The sequence below is a fragment of the Eulemur rufifrons genome, chromosome 4, assembly GCF_041146395.1.
Source record: "Eulemur rufifrons isolate Redbay chromosome 4, OSU_ERuf_1, whole genome shotgun sequence".
In the NCBI taxonomy this organism is placed as follows: Eukaryota; Metazoa; Chordata; class Mammalia; order Primates; family Lemuridae; genus Eulemur; species Eulemur rufifrons.
In genome coordinates, this window is record NC_090986.1 from 20,625,284 (window position 1) to 20,645,441 (window position 20,158).

The 20,158-nt window shown below is 40.1% G+C and overlaps 1 protein-coding gene across 3 annotated transcripts in view; it reads left to right on the forward strand.

Annotated features, from left to right (window-relative positions):
* CLYBL (citramalyl-CoA lyase) overlaps positions 1-20,158 on the forward strand; it is a 235,928-nt gene that overhangs the window by 139,482 nt on the left and 76,288 nt on the right. The window lies entirely within an intron of this gene.

Here is a 20,158-nt window from a genome sequence, read left to right on the forward strand (position 1 = left end):
CTTTTTTGCCACTAGGTATATTAAGTAGTGGTCTTATCTCTTCTGGGACAAGTGCCAAGAAAATAAAAGGTAGTCTTCTACGGATAAATCACCATTTTCCCTACTTAACTATAGGGAAACTACACACAGAACCTTAGGGTTGGTTGTGGCTTCTGGCTGATTTCCTCATGGCCTGACCAGGGAAATGAGCCTTAGAAAATATCCAATTTGTAAACAGGTACAAAAGGTTCTTACTGAGTGGTTGCATAGTGGGTGCTTTTTGTTTCATTTTGTTGTGCTTAACTTTGTTTTCTGTGTTTTTATAATGAGCGTGGATTTGTTCAATAATTAGGTGAAATATATAAATTATTATTACAATAACTTATGATCGTATGGAACTTTTTTTAGTTAAAAACATGCATTCACTCAACCTTTATCCACGAGGCCCTAGACAGTGAGTTGGGCTGGGAATGGACTGTGGAGCCAGCCATCTGGATTGATGCCTATTTGGATAGTTTCTTGCCCCAGGTGATCTGAAACACCATGGCTGTACTATACAACTTTCTGAATTAATTGCTTTCCTTGGAGATTCTAGCAAACAAATATTTGCCTTAATTAAAAAAAAAAGTTCATTTCCAGCATCTTCGTAATGGTAAACCAAAGCTTTCCAAGTATTTGGAAAAGGATTAGAATAAGCATGTGGAATCTAAAGCGTCTACTCAACATCTTTGGCAGGTTCCAAGGAAAATACAATTAATCTTTTTTCTCCCAGAGGTTAAGGTAAATAAGCCTTTTTCTGAAGGATATAATGTGATTCCAGTATACCCCTTCCCACAACCCATGTAGTACACTCTAAGATTAGATACTAAATTGTAATTCCAGTTCTGTGTGACTTAGGGCAATTCAGTTTACTTCTTTGCCTCAATTTCTTATCTGTACCTCAGGGATGACAATATCTTCTTTTGTCAGGGACAGGGATTATTATGAGAAAAAAGTTGATAAAGTGCCTGGGAGTAACTTGATTTCTTATAGGAAGTAGATTAGATAAATCCTGTAGTAATCATGATTAGAGGGCAATTTATGTTAGAATTGTAGCACAGTGAGCCATTAGGTGCCCTGATAAACTTAATTATATTTCTTCACAAATCTTGAGGCTGTCCTCCCATACCCACCTGAGGATGTTTCCTGCCACCCAGATCAGTTGGAAATATGGTCCATTCTTTCCTTCCTGTTTATCTGTGTTCTGAAGCCATCCTTATACCCAGAGTAGTAGCAGCTGAGCTACTTAGGAGAAACCTAAGGAAGAGAAGGGGAGAGAAGAGTTACTGGCCAGTGGTGCCTGCCATATCTTGGAGTGTATGTCCACACAGGGTCTTTATTAGGACACGCCAATTCTCTAAACACAACTGAACTTGCATTAGTTATTAGACACACTCTTTTATGCATGCTGAGCTTGGAGTCAACTAAAATTTCCTTCTTTATCCACAGAAAGTTCTGGAAAGCCAGGCTGGTAATTGTAAAAAAAAAAAAAAAAAAAATTTCTATCCAGGACTTAATGTTCATTTCATATATTTCATTTCATAGCCCTGTGAAAGTCTTTTTGGATTTTGATTTCATCATCCAACCTTTATATCACCTGAGAATTTGACAAGCACACTATATAAAAATTTAACAAGTTTCTGATAGAAATAGTGAAGAGATTGGAGCCATATGCTGTACAAGCATGTCACTAAAAATTTCTGTTCAAGTTTATTGAACAAACATTTACATATGGCTGACTAAATGTCAGGTGCTGTAATTTGCTTGACAACCCAATGAGGTACTAATAATATTATTACATTCTTTTTACAAATAAGGAAACTGAGGCACAGAACAGTCAAGTTTATTAGTAATACTAGGAATGTGATTATTCAGTCACCTATTCTCTTAAATCTTTTCACGAGGATATTATGAGATTTTTATCAAATGCCTTTTCAAAATGAAGATACATTCCTGATTTACCTGTCTAGAAATATTTTCTCACCCCATACCTCCGCCTAACCAGAAAAATGAGATCAGGTAGATGAGCTTTGTTCTCAAGGAGCCCCATGTCAGCACCGAGTAGTTACCACCTCTTTTTGAAATGCTAGAAATACCAAAATGGTTTGCTGAGAATTTTCTATGTAGTAGGTGCTATATTACATATATTATTATTTACTTTATCTCATTTACATATATTTACCTATATTAGTTCCATATATTATCTAGTGTATATTATTTATATCTTATTTACGTATATTATCTCATTTAATCCTGATAGCAAAGTTTTAAAATTTGTTCAAGCGTCACATTGCTATTAAATGGCAGAACCAAGATTCAGATCTCCTAGAATTTTTGCCAGGAATCAGCCTCCAGCTCACCTATTGGCATATTCCATCATTCCCTTTTCCCCACTTCCTTGCAAAGCTATTGACTTGGCTTTTCTTTATCTTTTGTCAACTTCCCGTTCTCCATGATTTCTCAGAGGTTAAGGGAGCTCTGTGTTTACATCTGCAAATTCTTTCAGTGTCCTGGGCTTGTAATTCATTTAGACCTAGGGACCTCAATTCATTTGAAAGTCCAGATAAGCCTGAAACGCCTCACATATCTCATATTCTTTTTTCTTTATTGAAGTCACTTCTTAAAGTTTCTTATTTGAACATTATTCTTGATGCAGGAGATAGAAACCATTTTTAGAGAGCGTATTTTTTAGTAAGAAGAAATCCATATTAAAATTCTCATTTCAGATTATTTAGTTGTGTAATAGTTTTGCCAGATTGAACTATCATTGCCTAATTCAGCTTTCTTGAATTATTAAAACCTAGTCACTTCATTTTATATCTCTTTATTTTTTTATTAATAGACTAATTCCATATTTCATTTGATTGACTCTGTGGAGTGTGGGCTTATAATGAAAACAATAGGAGTTTCCACAAAGCAGTTTATAAGCATATAATATGTTCCAGCAGGCTCTAATCCTGTCCTGCTAATCCAATTTGTGTTTAAGTAGCTCCTTCATGTCAAGGATGGCACCACCAGCTCACCTTCCCAAGCATGGATGATGGAAAGACTGTCTTCACTCTCCTCTTATCTTCTCCTTTTCATTGTTAAATGAATGAGGAGGTATGGGGCTGTCTAAGCCACTCTTTGCTGGGCTATGGTAAAAATATGCCAAGTAATGCACAGATTGCTAGCGAATCACGATGACACTGGGCAAGCCCAAGAAAGGAGTGGAGGAGGTAGAGGCAAAGCTGCTATTTCAATTCAGTAAATATTTAAATAATCATTTAAGTGTACATAATATTTACGTTTAAATAAATACTCAATATTTAATTAAATACTGAGTACCTACTCAACTGGACACCATGGCAGGCAGGAGGGATACAAAGATGGTTGCAGATCCCCAGCCTGGAGGAGTCAAAAGTTGGTGGAGACAGACAAAAAAGTAAAGTTATAATCCAACAAGATAGGTCTGTAAGAACATTCTTTTTTTAATCATTTGGTTCTAAGTGGCTTTTAGTTGCCATTTTGATCTCTTGCTTGAAACATGAGATACAAAAGAGTGCTTCCCAAACTCTATGGTGAGGAAGCAATTTGGTTATTTTTATTTGTTTCCTTTCCTTTCTTCCTCCCTTCATTTCTCCCTCCCTCCCTTTCTTTCATGTCCAGCACATTGTCGACCAATACTTCTTTCTGTAAAATACAACAAAAATTAATTGCTATTTAATAGAAAAATTAAATGCTACCTGGGTGTCATAGCAATGTAAGTGCTGTAGAAATTTCTAAACTCTTACTCTCCAACATTGTACTTACCACATAGTGGTGTGGTAAGATTCGTGGACCGAGAGTGGGCCACAGACCACACTTGGAGTTGCAGGGACTTAGCTGCGTTAGGAGTTTATGGTCACGAGAGTCTTACACAGACCCTTCAGGAAGCCAGAGGACTGACTCTTATAGGGTAATGTATTGGGACAGCAGGGTTTCTCTATGAATGTCATGAAGTTTGCTAATTTTGCTATTTTTTTAACCTTCCCCCTCAACTATAGTAGACAAATAAAAGACTGTAGAGACAGAAAAATACCACTTTTTCCCTTAAGCTCCTTTATAAATTTCTTAACATGAGGGGGCAAGATACAGCCATCTTAGAAAGATCTTATTTATTGTTCCCTCAGGAAACTAGAGAGACAATTATCTTTCTTAAGCTGCTAAGCAGTAGATTTTTACTTTGCTTCCCTGTGCTGGGGACTTCAGCAGTTCTCCCTCAAGCACCTCAACCAAAAATGGAGTAAGAAAAAGGCCAAGGAAGGCAGCAAAATCCGCCTGTGAGGGTGGGAGCCTGGGAACAGTGCAGAGCAGGTGGGCGCTGGGCTGGGGTCTGGGCACTGAGCAAGACGCACTTACAGTGAGCTTTCCCCACTGTGGGGAACTGGGAGTAGGGGGAGGTGGGGGTGTCTGGGGAGAGCCGGACCACCCTCAGTAGAGGGCTGGAGGGAAGCGGCTGGCCGGGTAGGAATTAGAGTGGTGGCTTTCTTGCCAGCCACCTGCTCCATGTGGCAGAGGACCCAGGGCTGCCAGGAGGCCTTCTTGTCGCAGCTGCCCTCTACCATGAAAAGCAAGAGGAAGCCATTTGTTTTTTAAGCGGCCGTCAGAGCTTCAGCAGCCCCCAGCCACCCCTCTGGGCCGTGTTCTTTGAATGCTTCTGCTCCCTCCATCAGTCTTGGATATCAGGAGAGCCCCAAGGTCTAATGTGGAGGAGACAATTGGAGGCCACATTGCCGCCATGTTGCCGAAGTGCCTCTTCCCCAAACAATAATTCCCACAAGGACGCCTCTGCAGAACCAGGAAGTCATTCCGTTTTCAAGTGTGAGTTGCTTGTTAAGAAACACCAAATATCAATCAAGATTATCGGCCTATTACTACTCTTTGGTTAATATAAATATGACTTCCTTGTACTTACTGTTTTAAGCCAGTTAACTTTTGGGTTACTCCATAATGCCTTTAATTGCCATACAGATGGAAGGTCCGTTTCCACCTGAGTATATGTATTTTTTCTAATTTGTGCCCTCTCATTTACACTTTTCTTGTGCACATGCACACACATACACATGCACACGCACATGCACACACAAGCATATAGACACTAAAGCCCCATCTGTACTTACATATATATACCATACACATATACAAATCCATTTGGCTAAATTTTAAATTCCTCAGTGCTGTCACTTTTGTTGAAATGAATCAGTAGAGTGGCTAGGTGTATTCTCCCCACAGGGAGAAAGCTAACTGATGTGCAGTGAATGATTAAATGTGCACAGGGGCGTGGGGAGCTAACTCCTCTTCAATAGGGGTGTGAAATTAGGATTGGAAGGCTCCTCTCCCAGGTGCCTTGCCTTTATTAAAAGACTTAAGAGCTTGGGAGATTTCTTCAATAGGAATTGGGGTATCTGTGAGTCTTTCTGGAACAGTATGGAAAGCTGAACTGTGCTTGGGAACTCTGCAAGGTCTTTTTGATCCTTAAAGGTTCTGATATAAAAACCTATCCAGGCTTTTACAAAAGTAGTAAAGTGTTTTCAGTCTTTTTTTTAATCTCTTCATACCCTTGTATAACCTTTCCCCTTTTGAAGGGTAATTGTTAAAAAACAGAAAACAAAAACCAAAAAACCTTCCCCCCTTCACTGTTTTATTTTTCAAACCAGGCATCTTCTTAAGGCAAGGATTCAAATATCTCTATTAGGGTCCTAATAGTCAGCAATTTCCACTTAATGAGCTCAACAAAGTCTCGCTACAAAGAGATGCAGGCTTTAAATTGCCAGTTATTTCTTTTCCTGCAATTCCTAGGAATCCAATTAAGTAAGACTGAGTATGATCTATAATATGGTATATCTGACTACAGAAAGCCCAGGCCTAGGCAATAAAACAGATCTTTGAGCTCCAGCTCAAAATTAAGATTTAAAAAAAAGAAAGAAAAGAGCCCAGCTTAAATGATTTGAGGCTTTATAAATGTGGAAACTGTAGCCATTTTCTCTAAAGTGAAGTAAGAAAGAACTTGGAGACTATAGTGAAAATCATTAAACTTACTCCAAATTTAGCTACTAATTAAAATTTCTTCTCTTTTATTATGGGACCAAGACCACAGGTGATTTTCAGAAAATAAATCTAAGAGATTTCAGTTTGCTAAATCTCTGTAACTAAAGAACCAAGTGTGTATAGCCACTAGTAAAATAAAGGGGATCTAGCATGAAATCATGCAGAGAAACGTGCTTTATATTAAAAAACAGTATATTTTTCAAGTTTTCTTATTTCAGTGGCCACAGTTCATAAGAAAGTATTAAATACCACTGTGGGTTTTATTTTTGTTTGTTTGTTTGAGACAGGGTCTGGCTCTGTTGCCTGGGCTAGAGTGCAGTGGTGTCATCATAGCTCACTGCGGCCTCAAACTCCTGGGCTGAAGCAGTCCTTCTGCCTCAGCCTCCTTAGTAGCTGGGATTACAGATGAGTGCTGCCATGCCTAGCTAATTTTTTTATTTTTGTAGGAACGGGGTCTCACTCTGTTGCTCAGGCTGGTCTTGAACTCCTGACTGCAAGTAATCCTCCCACCTCAGCATCCCAGAGTGCCAGGATTACAGGCATGAGCCATGGAGCCCAGCCCCACTATGGTTTTAGTGATAAATCAGTGGATATATTTTATAGTTGTGGTCCCGAACCTGTGGACTGTGGCCTGGCCTGTGGACTGGTACTGGGCTGTGGCCTGTTAGGAACAGGGCCGCACACCAGGAGGTGAGCAGCAGGTGAGTTAGGGAAGCTTCATCTGTATTTACAATTGCTCCCCATCGCTCCCCATCCTCCCTCCTCCTACCCCCACTCAGTCTGTGGAAAAATTGTCTCCATGAAACTGGTCCCTGGTACCAAAAAGGTTGAGGACTGCTATTTTATGGCATAATTTAATATTCTGATTTAGAGAGACAATTAAGAAATAATATCATACTTTTGCCATGTGTTTTTAAATACATCAGCACTTCTCAGGGTGGTGGTGATGGTGGTGGTGGTTTGCTTCTTATTCTATACCTGTTATGGAGGCTGAGGAAGATAGTGTTTTATTGATAAAAGAAGAAGAAAGTATGGCTTGTCAGGGGCAAATGTCAAGTCAAGAATTAACCCAAGACATAGCCTGCCTTTCTACCAAAAATACTCTATCTGTATCAAATATGTTTTTGTAATTTTCTTCATGTGATGCAATTGTGCTAGTCATTTATTGGTCAGAAATTAACCTCCCAAAGTTAGCAGTTGGGCCCTGAATTCCCAGCCAAGTCTAATCTAAGAAACAGCATATTCTTAGACAAGTTATTGATTAACTCCAGATAATTAGACCAAAAAGACCTCCCTTTGTCAGAAGAGCTCAAAAGCCTCGAAAGATGAGCCAGGGAGCTGGCCTAACATAAAAGGACACTTTTGTCTTTGGTTTTCCAAAGACTGCTCAAGTTTTCCCATTGGAGGGTGAATTTTTGGATTCTCCCAAGGTAGGAGTACAAAGCTAAAGTTGAACACTCAGGCATTCCGAGAAGCATTTCATCTAATTCCCCTTCCACAGTGTCATGGAGAGGCTAATGATCCAGCCCAACTGGGGCAGATCTGCAGGGCAAAATGTCAAGAGTGTCTCTTTCCTAGAGCTGTGGATGGACAGACACACTGGGGAAGGCAAAGTAGAGAGTTAGGGCCAATAAATAGGAAAAAAACTGTTCCCCATAGTCAGAGCAAAGGGAGCCTGAAGGGGGTATGGAGAGCCCAAGCTTGGAGTTAAGATATGAGAGGCTTAGGGAGAACTGGATCAAGTGAACTTCCTCTGATCAGGTCCCTAGGATGGGAGCTAGGACTAGGCCCTTTTCATATTTTTGCTGGAGACATGCCGTGCACATCACCCTTCAACTTTGAGGGTCAGAAGGGGTCTGAGGATTAACACACCTCCTTCCTGAGTTTGGCTAAAGATGGTGGTCTTCTTGAATTTTGGCCCATTTCTAAGCCAAAGGCAGTTTCCCACAATTATTCTTTCCAGCACTGCCTCTTTCTAAGGGGGCCAGGCCAGGCCTTGGAGCTGACCGTGGTGCTGAAGGTGGCCTGAGAATAATGATTATAGAGAAAATTTAGCAAGTATTTCCTGGGTGCCAGCACTGTTTCTGAGTGCTCTGTGCGTTAACTCGTTACGTGCTCACAGCAACTCTATGAAAGAGGTGCTGTTATTATCCCCATTGACAGCTAAGGAAAGTGGATTACACAGAGGTTAACAAACTGGCCCCAAGATCACACAGTTAAGAAGCAGGGAAGCCAGGCAGTCCACACCCCAGAGGTGCATTTTTGATCACTACATTTGCTAATAAGAATTATTAACAGAGCCATATAGAACCTGCCGAAATTTCCCTTGTCCAATATCATCCTAGCAGAGAAGTGAGCCAAGGTTCCCCATCTCAAGTTGCCAGGCAGGTTGTTGTGGGTTGGCATTTTGGAGAGCCAGACACAGTAGTGAAGACTACTTGGGTACAAGCAAAAGTGGGCAGCCCACCTACTCCATCAGAACAGTCATCACACCTTAATGTAATGACTTGTTCCACATCTGCTTCCCTGGTAGAATCTTGGCTTTGCGAAGAGGGTACCATTGTATCTCTCACAGCTAGCTTGCCAGAACTGCTGGTACATAGTAGATACTCAGCAAATATTTAATGAATAAAGTAGTTGCATCTGATCAACATATGATAACTGTTATTAACTTACATATTTCAACATTAATAGAAGCACCATGTTGTGAAAATTTTAGTCCCTTTGTATTTTATATTTGTCATGCTCCATTTGGGGGGTTATATAAAGTTCAGGATACATCTTAATTTCTTATAGATGCATCTAAGAGATAAAAATGAAAGAAAGAACTAAAGACATGACCTGGACAATTTAAATGCTTGAAACAGTTATGACGGAATTTTTGTTGTATGTTAGGTTTAGAATTCTGTGCTATATTTTAGATTTGAGATCTTACAGTATCTCAGAAAGGTAGCTCCACCAACACGAAAGTCACTCCGAACTGTCTCGTTTTTAGAGGGTATATAAGCATTCTGTGTTAACAGAGCTTGTGGTGGCAGTTAGAGCATATTCCAATCAAATTTCCCATTTCAGAGCTGAGTTTATTGCTATTTGGTATTTGATTTTAGTCAAACCATGTTTTTGTTATGCTGTATTAACACGTAAAAGGTTTCTGTGTCTGCCATGTTAACTATTTTCCAGTGTGTGTTTTTAAACAACACTCCACAGCTGAGCTCTTGGAGGACCAGGCCTATTTTGACAGCTCCCCTTAGTCCATGTATCACCAAGCTCATTCACTGCCAATATGTTTCACATGATTTTGTGGACATGTGTAGCGCGCCTGTGCAACTTGCAAACACCCATACATTATTACAATAATAATTGGGTTTTGATGCAACTGGAACTCAGTACTACCAAGCTGCCAGCATTTCCTTTTGGCTACCAGTACTAGGCAAGAAAATTATAGTCTAACTGTCTTCCTGTTTATTGATAAACAAAGTGGCCAGCCCAGCAATGGAGCCTGATTAGCAGTTTGCACCCTTTGTGAAAGGATAAACAGAACCCTACTGTTTCTGTGTTTGACTGCAATTTGCATCTTTAAAGAGGTTGGACTGCCCTGAAATTCATGTTCTACTTCCGAGTGCCTGAATATTCTTTGATATGTTACATGTCAGCCTCCTTGTTTTCTTCTCCTTCATCTTGAAACAATATTTGCCAGTGTTTCTCTATTCCCATCTGGCTTACCATAAGCTTCCCCATAGTCACCTGTCGGAAGGAGAGGAGAAGGGGGGAGGGGTGGGAGAAGAAATATGTCTCTCTTTCACTGCACTCAAATTTTACATTCCCGAAAGGCCCTTTAATGTCATCTCTATTCCCTTTTTGAAAACAGAGTGATACAGAAACGAAAACCCAAAGACCAAAGAGAATCTGCTTACCACTCTCTTTGGCCCACAGGGTCATTTTTGGGCTCCTTCTCCCTCCCTCATCTTCACCCACCCACCAAAAATTGCCTTTCACCTTTGTAAAGTGAATGTGATATTAGCCTTCTACCCCAAGTTTGGTGTAGTGTTCTATTCTGAAATTTATTCTAACCTAATTAGGTTCTTAACCTAAATGGTAACAGACCAAATAGTTGCCTCCTTCTATAATTATTTTCCAATGAAAGAAATGAAGATCATTTAAACTTGAATTTTCATGATGTAAAAGAGAGCATTAATACACATAAACATGCATTAATCTGTTTAAACAAACTTTCCCCGTAATCCTTATCGTATGTAAACAACATTTGTTCTGCCTTAGAGATATTGCGTGATTGGACCCACGAGACTCCAGTTATCCCACTGAACAGTTTCTTTTTATAACTTCAAAAGAAATGTTATATATTTATTGAAGGTTGTAGGGTGTTAAGTGTAGTTAGACATAAATTGTACCTCAGCTATTTCGTTAATGCCAATAGGGATTAAATTAGATTTTACAGCCGTTGTAGAAGTCTATTTGGTAGTTAACAAGTGGTATTTTTAAATCCTGGAAAACATAATCCTATTATAAAACAGGCAGCTGAATTAACATAACCCAGGAAAGGACTCTTCATGGATTAGCATTTTTTTGACAATGACAAAGAAAATCATCAAATTCTATGTGGTTGTTACATGCTTTTTTCAAAAGTAAGAACAGCCAGTTGGGAAAAGGGAGCAAGATAAATGGCCAAACATGCTATTACTTGGAGACTGTGTCTTTTTAAAGGGAAGGGCAATAGAGGCTGGGAAGTAAAGCTCAGTGTGACCTTGTCTACATTATCTGCACATGTACTAGTGTTTGAAATGGGGCCTTGCCATTTACATGTGGGCACCTCACCTTCGGTTGAATATAGTTATTTGTATTCAGTAATTCCGTACTCCTGGTTTTCTTCTATAGTCACCAAAGAGCAAAAACGTCACTAATAACCAAGGTCTATGAACAAAAACACAAATTGATGTGTGAATAAATTTCTGAACTTTCTATGAAATCAGTAATTCTTTTTCAGTTATTGTTAGACTCTAGAAACTGAGAATTTTAGAGCTTTTGGAAAGGCCCTTGACATTTATTTAATTTTTATAGTCCTATTCCAAGTTTTTATACACACATACACACACATACACCAGTATATGAGTGGCCTTTTTATTTTTAAAAAAGAGCCTTCCTTAAGTCTTAGCTATTGGTTTTCATTTGTTGGTGAGGGTGATTATTAGAGCTTGCAGGACTTGCCAATTTTCATTTGCACGGGTATCATCTTAGCAGATAATCACATGGGTATCAATCACTGGCATATCATTGTGTTAGATAATTGCACGGACATCAATCACGTGTGTATCTGGAGCAAGTCATCACGTGGGCATCAATTTCATCTATCTGGAGGGAAGGTAATTGCATTGGAAACAGGGAAGGGTGTGTCTGCATGGCAGATAATCACACGGGGATCAATCACATAGGTATAGAGGTAGATAATCCTGTGCATATCCATCACGTGTACCAGACTGGCTAATTAGATGGGTATCAGTCACGTCAATGCCCTGGTTTTCTGGTACAGGTTTACATGTGAAGCAAATGTGTGTTTGCTTATGTGCCCACGCCAAGTCAGGGGCCCACTGGTGGCTTGGCCTGCGGTCCATAGCGTGGCCTTCCTTAGCAGAGTGCTGGAAATGCCATGTTTACAGATCCACTTGATACTCTTTTGTTTTAAGGCTTGGCTTCTACTAAATTGGAAATGTTCCTGGGAAGAATGTGAATGAGTGTGGAAGACAATTGTGGTTTGTTCCCCTGCCCTGCTCACATCCATTTTTCCTTCTTCAGACTTCGGCCCCTGATTTCATTCTCAGCCCATGTGGTTTGGGTGTGGCTTCAGCCCCAGTGGAGTCTGGGACCCAGGGCCAACCAATCAGTGAGCTACATTCCACTGGCTACAGTGATTGGCTCAGGCCAGAACACGTGATAGCTAGTCCAATCAGAGTGAATATCAGACTTCTGCAGGAGAAACAGGAGGGAGAGCGAGTTCTTTTATCCCTGGATCTCACAAGGAAGGTGGTGAGCCTGGTGCTGCCACAGCAGCCATCAGTGCTTGGGGGACCCAGGTGTGTCCAGGGGCTTACACATGCAGCCAGAAATGAAGCCTCCTGGAGAAGTTAGGACCGAGAGGTGAAGAGAAACCTGTCCTGAGGATGTTGCTTGTACCTGATTCCAGCAGTGCTGAAGTGAGGTCTGTGGCCTGAAATGTTCACCTGAGCCAGTAAAGTCCCGTTTGGGTTAAGCTAGTCAAAATTGGTTTTTTGCACCCTTGCTTCATTAAGAGTCCTAACTGATAGGATAATTTCATCTGTGCCTTTCCTGAGAAGAAGGCTTAATAGGAGTGGGTCCAGAAGAAGGAGCAGCTCTGAGGGCAGAAGTGAGGGCAAAAGGGGAAGCTGAAGCTTTAAGAACAGTCACCATCGCCCTCAGTCTGGGCCTGGAGCTGCACTTGGCAACCATCACCAGGCCTCCCCCTTCACCTCCCTGTTGGAGTGCCCCAGTCTCCTGGCCTCTAAGCATCTGAGCTCAAGCTGTGAGGAACAGTTATTAAAGACTTTTAAATGCAGGCTTAATGTTTTCCCTTTTCCACCTGCCTATTCTTATTACTTTGATATTTATCAAATACAATGTACTAATTACACATTAATGTTCAAGTGCCTTTTCCACCACCAAAATAAATGAAAAAAATAGGTGTCCTTATGGCAAGAAGCGTATTGTTCTAAGGCATTCTTTTTATTGACATTTTAGTAGCCAGGTAGATTTTTTCTTTTTTAATCAGCCTGAATGCTACATCTGATGATTATTGATTTGGGAAAGAGCCAAAAGTTTTGGAAAAGAAAATAATAGAAACAAAAAAAAAAAAGAATTCTCCTTGAAGTAAAATGTACCATTCTCCTAATTAAAATGTTTCTTAGAAGAACAAAATGGAATTTATATGTTTTGTTTACAAAATTGTATGTGACAAACAGCTTGTGCCTTTTCTCCATCAGTTTGTATTCTTATTGATACCATCACTTTCTGCATATGCTCAAGTTTGAAATCAGAAGATAGCATGACAATTCATAGAAACACCTAATAAGAGAACAGAAATCACTGAAATTTATTTAGTATCTTTAGTCAATTTGGGCTACTCTAACAAAATACCATAGATTGGGTGGCTTAAACAACAAACATTTATCTCTCACAGTTCTGGAGTCTGAGATCAAGGTGCTGGCCAGTTACTGGTGAGGACTCCTTTCCTGGTTTGCAGTTGGCCACCTTCTTGCTGTATCCTCATGTGGCTGAGAGCGAAATTATTCCTCTTGGGTCCTTCCTTATAAAGGCACTATTCCCACTTGTAAGGGCACCACTCTCACTTATGTGGGGCTCTACCCCATGACCTAATTAACTCTTGAAGGCCCCTCCTCCTAATACCATCACATTGGAGATTAGGGGTCCAATATAAGAATTGGGAAAGGGGAGATATATTCAGTCCCTAGCAATCTTAAAACCTCATTTTAATTTAATAATGCCAAACTCTTTTTTGTTGTTATTGTTTAGAGATAGCAGAATGTACCATCTCTGGTTGAAATTCACCTGTTTTGGGGGGTTCAGACTCCAGTTGAAGTTCACATAAACAATAGGATGGCTAATGGTAAAAAGGGGGAAGTGTAAATCTTGACTCATTCACAGACTAATCATTTCCTAAGTCCCTTTCACCAGTGAGGTACACATGTTCTCACTTGCTACAGATAAATATTTGTGAAATGAATGTATGTATGAATGAATAACTGAATAAACTGTTGGTCTCTGGCTGGAAGGCATCCCAAGAACTTAAGATGTAATATGAGAGTTGTACAATTTATTCTCCACTGCAAGCTTCACATGTGCTCCTCCCTGTGCCCAGCATCCTCGAGTCTCATGGGGAACATCCTTCCTCGGGAGGCCTTCCAGGACCCCTGAGACTGAGTTATTTCCGCAGCTCTATGTGCTGCATGTGCTATGTGTACTTTCTCTTCTGTAACATGCATCACAGCTCCAGTGTTTGCACAGTGCTTATCTTTCACACTAGACCAGAAGCTCCACAAGGGCAGGGCTTGAGTCTATATTGACAGCACCCAGTACTGTGCCCAGCATGAGCCACTTTTGTGCTCTAAGTGGAGGTGGCAGTGGTATGATCATGGTGGACTCTCAAGATCTATTCCACTTCTCTGCAATCAAACATCAGATAATGCAGTTTGGGCAACTCATCCCAACTCCAGGGCTAAGTCTGACTAGGGCTAGCCAATGAAGGGTTATTTAGTCCTCCTTGCCAGCGATTACTTTTCATCACCAGTGAGATACATGGAATGGCTTGCTGAAGGTTTCTAGTAAACCTTACTCTTAAAAGAGAACCATGGAGAATCAGTCTTCTTTTTCTGCTAACAATGACAAAGGGGAATGTTGCCACATTCACTACTAAGGACAGCTTGCCCTAGAGCAAAGGTAACATTGTGGATGGCCAAATGAGTAGAGATTTAACTGGCATCCTTGTTAACATTGTTAAGTTGCCGGCTTTACTATCCCATCACTGTACATTGTCACATAGATGTCCTTAGTGTTTAATTAAGCCAGTCTGAATTGGGTTTTCCAATCTTTGCAGCCTAACGTATTCTAACTGAAATAGAACTGCCATGGAAAGCATATGGGCTTTGGTGTCTGACAGATTGGATTTGACTCTTCATATCAATGTGTACTTACCTGACTTTCCTAATAGGTGCAGTGGAGAAAGTAATACTTCTCACATGGGGCTGATGTGTGGATTAAATGAAAATACGTATGTAAAACACTTACTGGAGTGCCTAAAGTACTCAACAAATATTATTTCTTTTCCATTAGGAGATATTTCACTTGTTGATTTTGGGGCTCCAGTGGGTTGAATTGATCAACAATGAAACGAATAAATTCCCAGGTCCTTTGCACATGAACTGTCAAGTAGTTTTCAATCTAGTATGGGAATCAGACAGACATTCACAGGCATAACTGCAGTGGGGTTTGATAGTAGCCCCAACTGGAGAACAGTGTCTGGCTAAAGGAAGGGAAGAGTACTGCTCAGATCACATCTGAAGGCTGGAGTTCAGGTCTTGAAGCCATAGACTAGAGGACAGGAAGAAGTTGAAGATGCTGAGGATGTTGTTAATCCTGAAGAAAAGACTTGAAGCCAGAGAAGAGGGAGTCGAATTGTTATACACTGCTTCAGGGGGCAGAATGAGGACAGATCCCATCAACAAAGGACTCGGATATAAATTTTCGCTCAACAGAAGAAAGTACTGTCTGAGAATTAGCAGTGCGTAAATGGGAGAGCGTGAGTAGAGCAAAGTAGAGCCTCCCCCTTCCCCGGCAGCCACTCATAATCAGCAAGTGGCCCTGGGAGGAGTTTGGGCCATGGGACCCCCAAGGGCTCTTACAAAGATCTGGATTTGACATTGAACTACTAACAGACTCTTGTTTGGACCACTGCAGGTGGATTTAGAGAGCTTCTCTGTTGGTTGTGCTATTGCTATTGTTTTTCTGATTTCCACCCATCCTTTTTCTGACTTCCTCTCCTGTTGCCACCATGACTACCACCCCACCCCATCCCCCAAACTGACCTTTCACCTCTGTTATTTCCATGCTCCCTTGATTACCACAGTGATCATACACACACACACACACACACACACACACACACACGGACAGAGTAATGGGATTTGTGCGGCTGCAGTGCAGTTTTTAGGGAACTGAAAAGCTACCTGCCTTACAGTCTTTCTGTCTGGGCTGCCATGTTACCTAAAGAGTCTCCATTTTCCTCATCTATCTAGAAAATACTTGATAAGATGTCAATATAGTACTTGGTAAGTTGTTAATACATTACCTGGCAGGGATACCATATTAATGCCATATGCTTTTTAAAAAAAATTATGATAAAATATGCATAACATTTTTAACCATTTTTAAGTGTACAGTTCAGTGGCATTAAGTATATTCACGTTGTGTGATCATCACCACCATCCATCTGCAGAACTTTTTCCTCTTCCCCAATGGAAACTCTGTCCCCATGAAACACTAACTCCTCCTCCCCCAAACCCCTGGCAATCACCATTCTACAATCTGTCCCTATGAATTTGCCTACTCTAGATACCTCATAAAAGTGGAATCATATACTATTTGTCCTTTTGTGAACTGGCTGATTTCACTTAGCATGATGTCCTCAAGGTTCCTGTATATTGTAGCATGTCTCAGAATTTCCTTCCTGTTTAAGGCTGAATGATACTCCATTGAATGTGTACACCACATTTTGTTTATCTGTTGATGCATACTTGGGTTGCTTCTACCTTTTGGCTACTGTGAATAGTGTTGCTATGAACATGAGTATACAAATATCTGTTTGAATCCCTGCTTTAATTTCTTTTGGCATATACCCAGAAGTGGAATTGCTGGATCATCTGGTAATTTTATGTTTAACTTTTTGATGAACTGGCATACTGTTAATACCATGTAGCTTTTTAAACTATATGTTAACCAAGGAGAAAAAAACGAAGTTAATTTTGATAAGAGAATCAGAAAATATAAGTATCCAGGGCCTGTTGAGCCATGTAAGTCATGGATAAAAACAATAAAAAGTGAAATAAACACTCCTGGTGAGAAAGGGAGAGGTAGGGACAGGAACCTTCTACCACACCAAAGTGCCCCATGTTGCTCATGCACCCTCAGGGCACTAGCGCTGGGAGGAAGGAAGGGTAAAGAGGAGGGGGCCTCAGAGGGAGACTCTACTGAGTGCCTGCGGGGATTATTTCTAGGTGCTTTTGCATCCATTAACTTATTTAATCATCAAAACACCCCAGCAGGTGCCCTTATTTTTATGGACAAGTCTTGTCAAGTACTTAACATTTTTAATTTTTATTGCTTTTAACAGCAATGAAGAATATCTTCAAAAGGGAAGAAATCATTCTGAATCCACCCAATCTCACATAAAATTCATTTCAGTACTACCCTATTCTTTTCCAGTCTTTATCCATTTGCAGCCATAATTTTTACATGGTTGCATTGTTATAATTTTATATTCTGCTTTGTAAATTGCTATAAAAATCTTTGTATTTATTATTTTAACAGATGTGTAATATGTATCAAATGATTTCAATTCAGTTAATGATTCCCCTGTTGCTAAATATTTAGACTATCTCCATTTTTCACTATAATTTTATATTATGTAACTTAAAATTTTATAATTTTAGCAATAAAGAACTTCACGTATATAGCTATTTTCTTTCTTTCTTCTTTTTTTTGAGACACAGTCTCGCTCTGTTGCCTGGGCTAGAGTGCCGTGGTGTCTGCCTAGCTCACAGCAACCTCAATCTGGGCTTAAGCAATCCTTCTGCCTCAGCCTCCGGAGTAGCTGGGACTACAGGCATGCGCCACCATGCCCGGCTAATTGTTTTCTATATATATTTTTAGTTGTCCAGATAATTTCTTTCTATTTTTAGTAGAGACAGGGTCTTGCTCTTGCTCAGGCTGGTCTCGAACTCCTGACCTTGAGCGATCTTCCCGCCTGGGCTTCCCAGAGTGCTAGGATTACAGGCGTGAACCACCATGCCCAACCAACTTTTTTCTTTTAAAAAATTTTTTTTTTCCTTTTCATTTTCTTTTTTTTTTTAGAAAACATTTCTGGCACTGAGATTACCAGATCAATGGGTAGAAATATTTTTTTGACTGTTATATATTACCAAAATGTTTTACAAAAAGGATATTTAAAAAATTATTTTTTGAAGATGGATGATACATTTTCAGTAGCAATATTGGGGCATACCAGTGTCTCCATGTTAAGTATTACTTTTAACTTTGTTTTACTGTTTATTATATGTAAAATTATACACTATTATTGCTTTAATTTGTTTTTTTTTTTAATTAATTGCATGGTTTTCATGTGCTTAGTAAGTGTGTTTCCACATATATTTTGTCTCTTTACACTGTTTGCCCAGTTATCTATTGGATGACTTTAGAAGTATTGTATTGTAATCAAAACCCGAGGCACCAGAAGCAAAGGTGGATTCTGGTCCTACCTTTGTTTGTTTTTCTTTGATCTTGGGGACATTGTATTTCATTTCATTAAGCCTCAGATTTTTTTTTTTTTTTTTTTTTTTTTTTTTTTTTTTTTTTTTTTTAGAGATAGAGTCTCTCTCTGTTGCCTAGGCTGGAGCGCAGTGACACATTCATAGCTCACCGCAGCCTCAAACTCTTGGGCTCAAGTGATCCTTCTGAGTAGCTAGGACTACAGGCATGTACCACCATGCCCAGCTAATTTTTAAAAATTTTTTTAGAGATGGGGAAGCCTCAGGTTTCTGATCATGAAAAACAGAAACAATAATACCTACCTCATTGGATTATTGCAAAGATCAAATGAGATAGTGTGTATGAACCGCTTTAGCACAGTGCCTGGCACATAGAATATGCTCAATAAATATTGGATATCTTCACTGTTATTACTTAGAGGCATGATCTACCTAATTTCTCCTCTTCTCCTTTATCATATTCTAAATCTTCTGTTGTATTACCTCTCACCATTGGGTGGTTGAGTTGCTGTGAGTTGGACATAAGGGTGATGGGGTTTTTGCAGGGCAAGCCCTGCCATCTGGTTTGCACATGGGATTGACCTGGTCAGACTAAACAGCACTTTCACTACAGATGGCTATGTCTGCATCCTTGTGTATGTGGACGATGGTCCACAGTGGAATTGCAGGCTTGGAAGGGTGTACAGAGACCCCATTTTAGCCACCCCAGTGCTTCCAGTTAGCACTGGTGTTCACACAGGATTGTGGAGGTAGAGTTTACCCCATTTGCAGTGATATTCAAGGAGGAAAGTAGTCTCCTCATCTCCAGCCAGTTCAGCCTCCACAGCTAATTCCTGTGACTGATCTGCTACTGCAGTTGCAAACCACATTCTATTGATTTCTCCTTAGATAGAACAAGAAGGGCCGGAAAGTCCAGTCCACATCTAGTCAGCGCTTAGCAGTTGATAGATGCTTTCTGTGTGCTTTCTTACTGAGACTGGGCCCCTGGCATGGGCATGATGACTAATCCATGAAGGTCTGATTTAATGCAAAGTCTGTTAGGTAACATTAAACTATCTATAAGCATGGGGACCCAGCACACCTATGTTCCTAGCAGCCAACAATCACAGCAGCCAGAAGGTGGAAGTAATACAAGTGCCCGTTGACAGATGAATGGATAAACAAAATGTGGTATATATGTCCCTATAAAGGAAGGAAATTTTGACACATGGCTACAACATGGAAGAAACTTGAGGACATTATGCTAAGTGAAATAAGTCAGACACAAAAGGACAAATACTGCACGAATCTACTTATGTGAGATAACTAGAGTCGTCAAATTCATACAGAAAGTAGATTGGTGGTTTTCAGGGGCTGGGGGGAGGGAAGAATGAGGAGTTGTTTAATGGGTACAGAGAAACAGTGGTGATATAGCACCTCTTGTATTTTCCTGGAAAGAGTTGGAACCCATTCTAGTAAGTGAAGTATCCCAAGAATGGAAAAATAAGCACCACATGTACTCACCATCAAATTGGTTTCACTGATCACCTACGAGCACATTTAGGAATAACATTGATCGGGTGTCGGGCAGATGTGGGTGGGGGAGGGGATGGGTGTATACATACATAATGAGTGCGATGCGCACCGTCTAGGGGATGGACACGTTTCAGGCTCTGACTCTGGTGGATGGGGGGGGGCAAGGGCAATACACGTAACCTAAACTTTTGTACCCCCACAATATGCTGAAATAAGAATAAAAATAAAAAAAAAAATAAGAAAAATGGGTACAGAGTTTCAGTTTGGGAACATGAAAAATGTTCTGGAGTTGGATGGTAGTGATGCCATTGAACTGTACACTTAAAAATGGTCAAAACAGTAAATTGTTAGGTCTGTTTTACCTATTATATAACATATGACAAATATTATACCTAATATATTTAATAAGATATTTTTTTAAAAAGGAAAAGAAAAATAACTGGGACCTAATCAAGAATTTAAAAAACAGT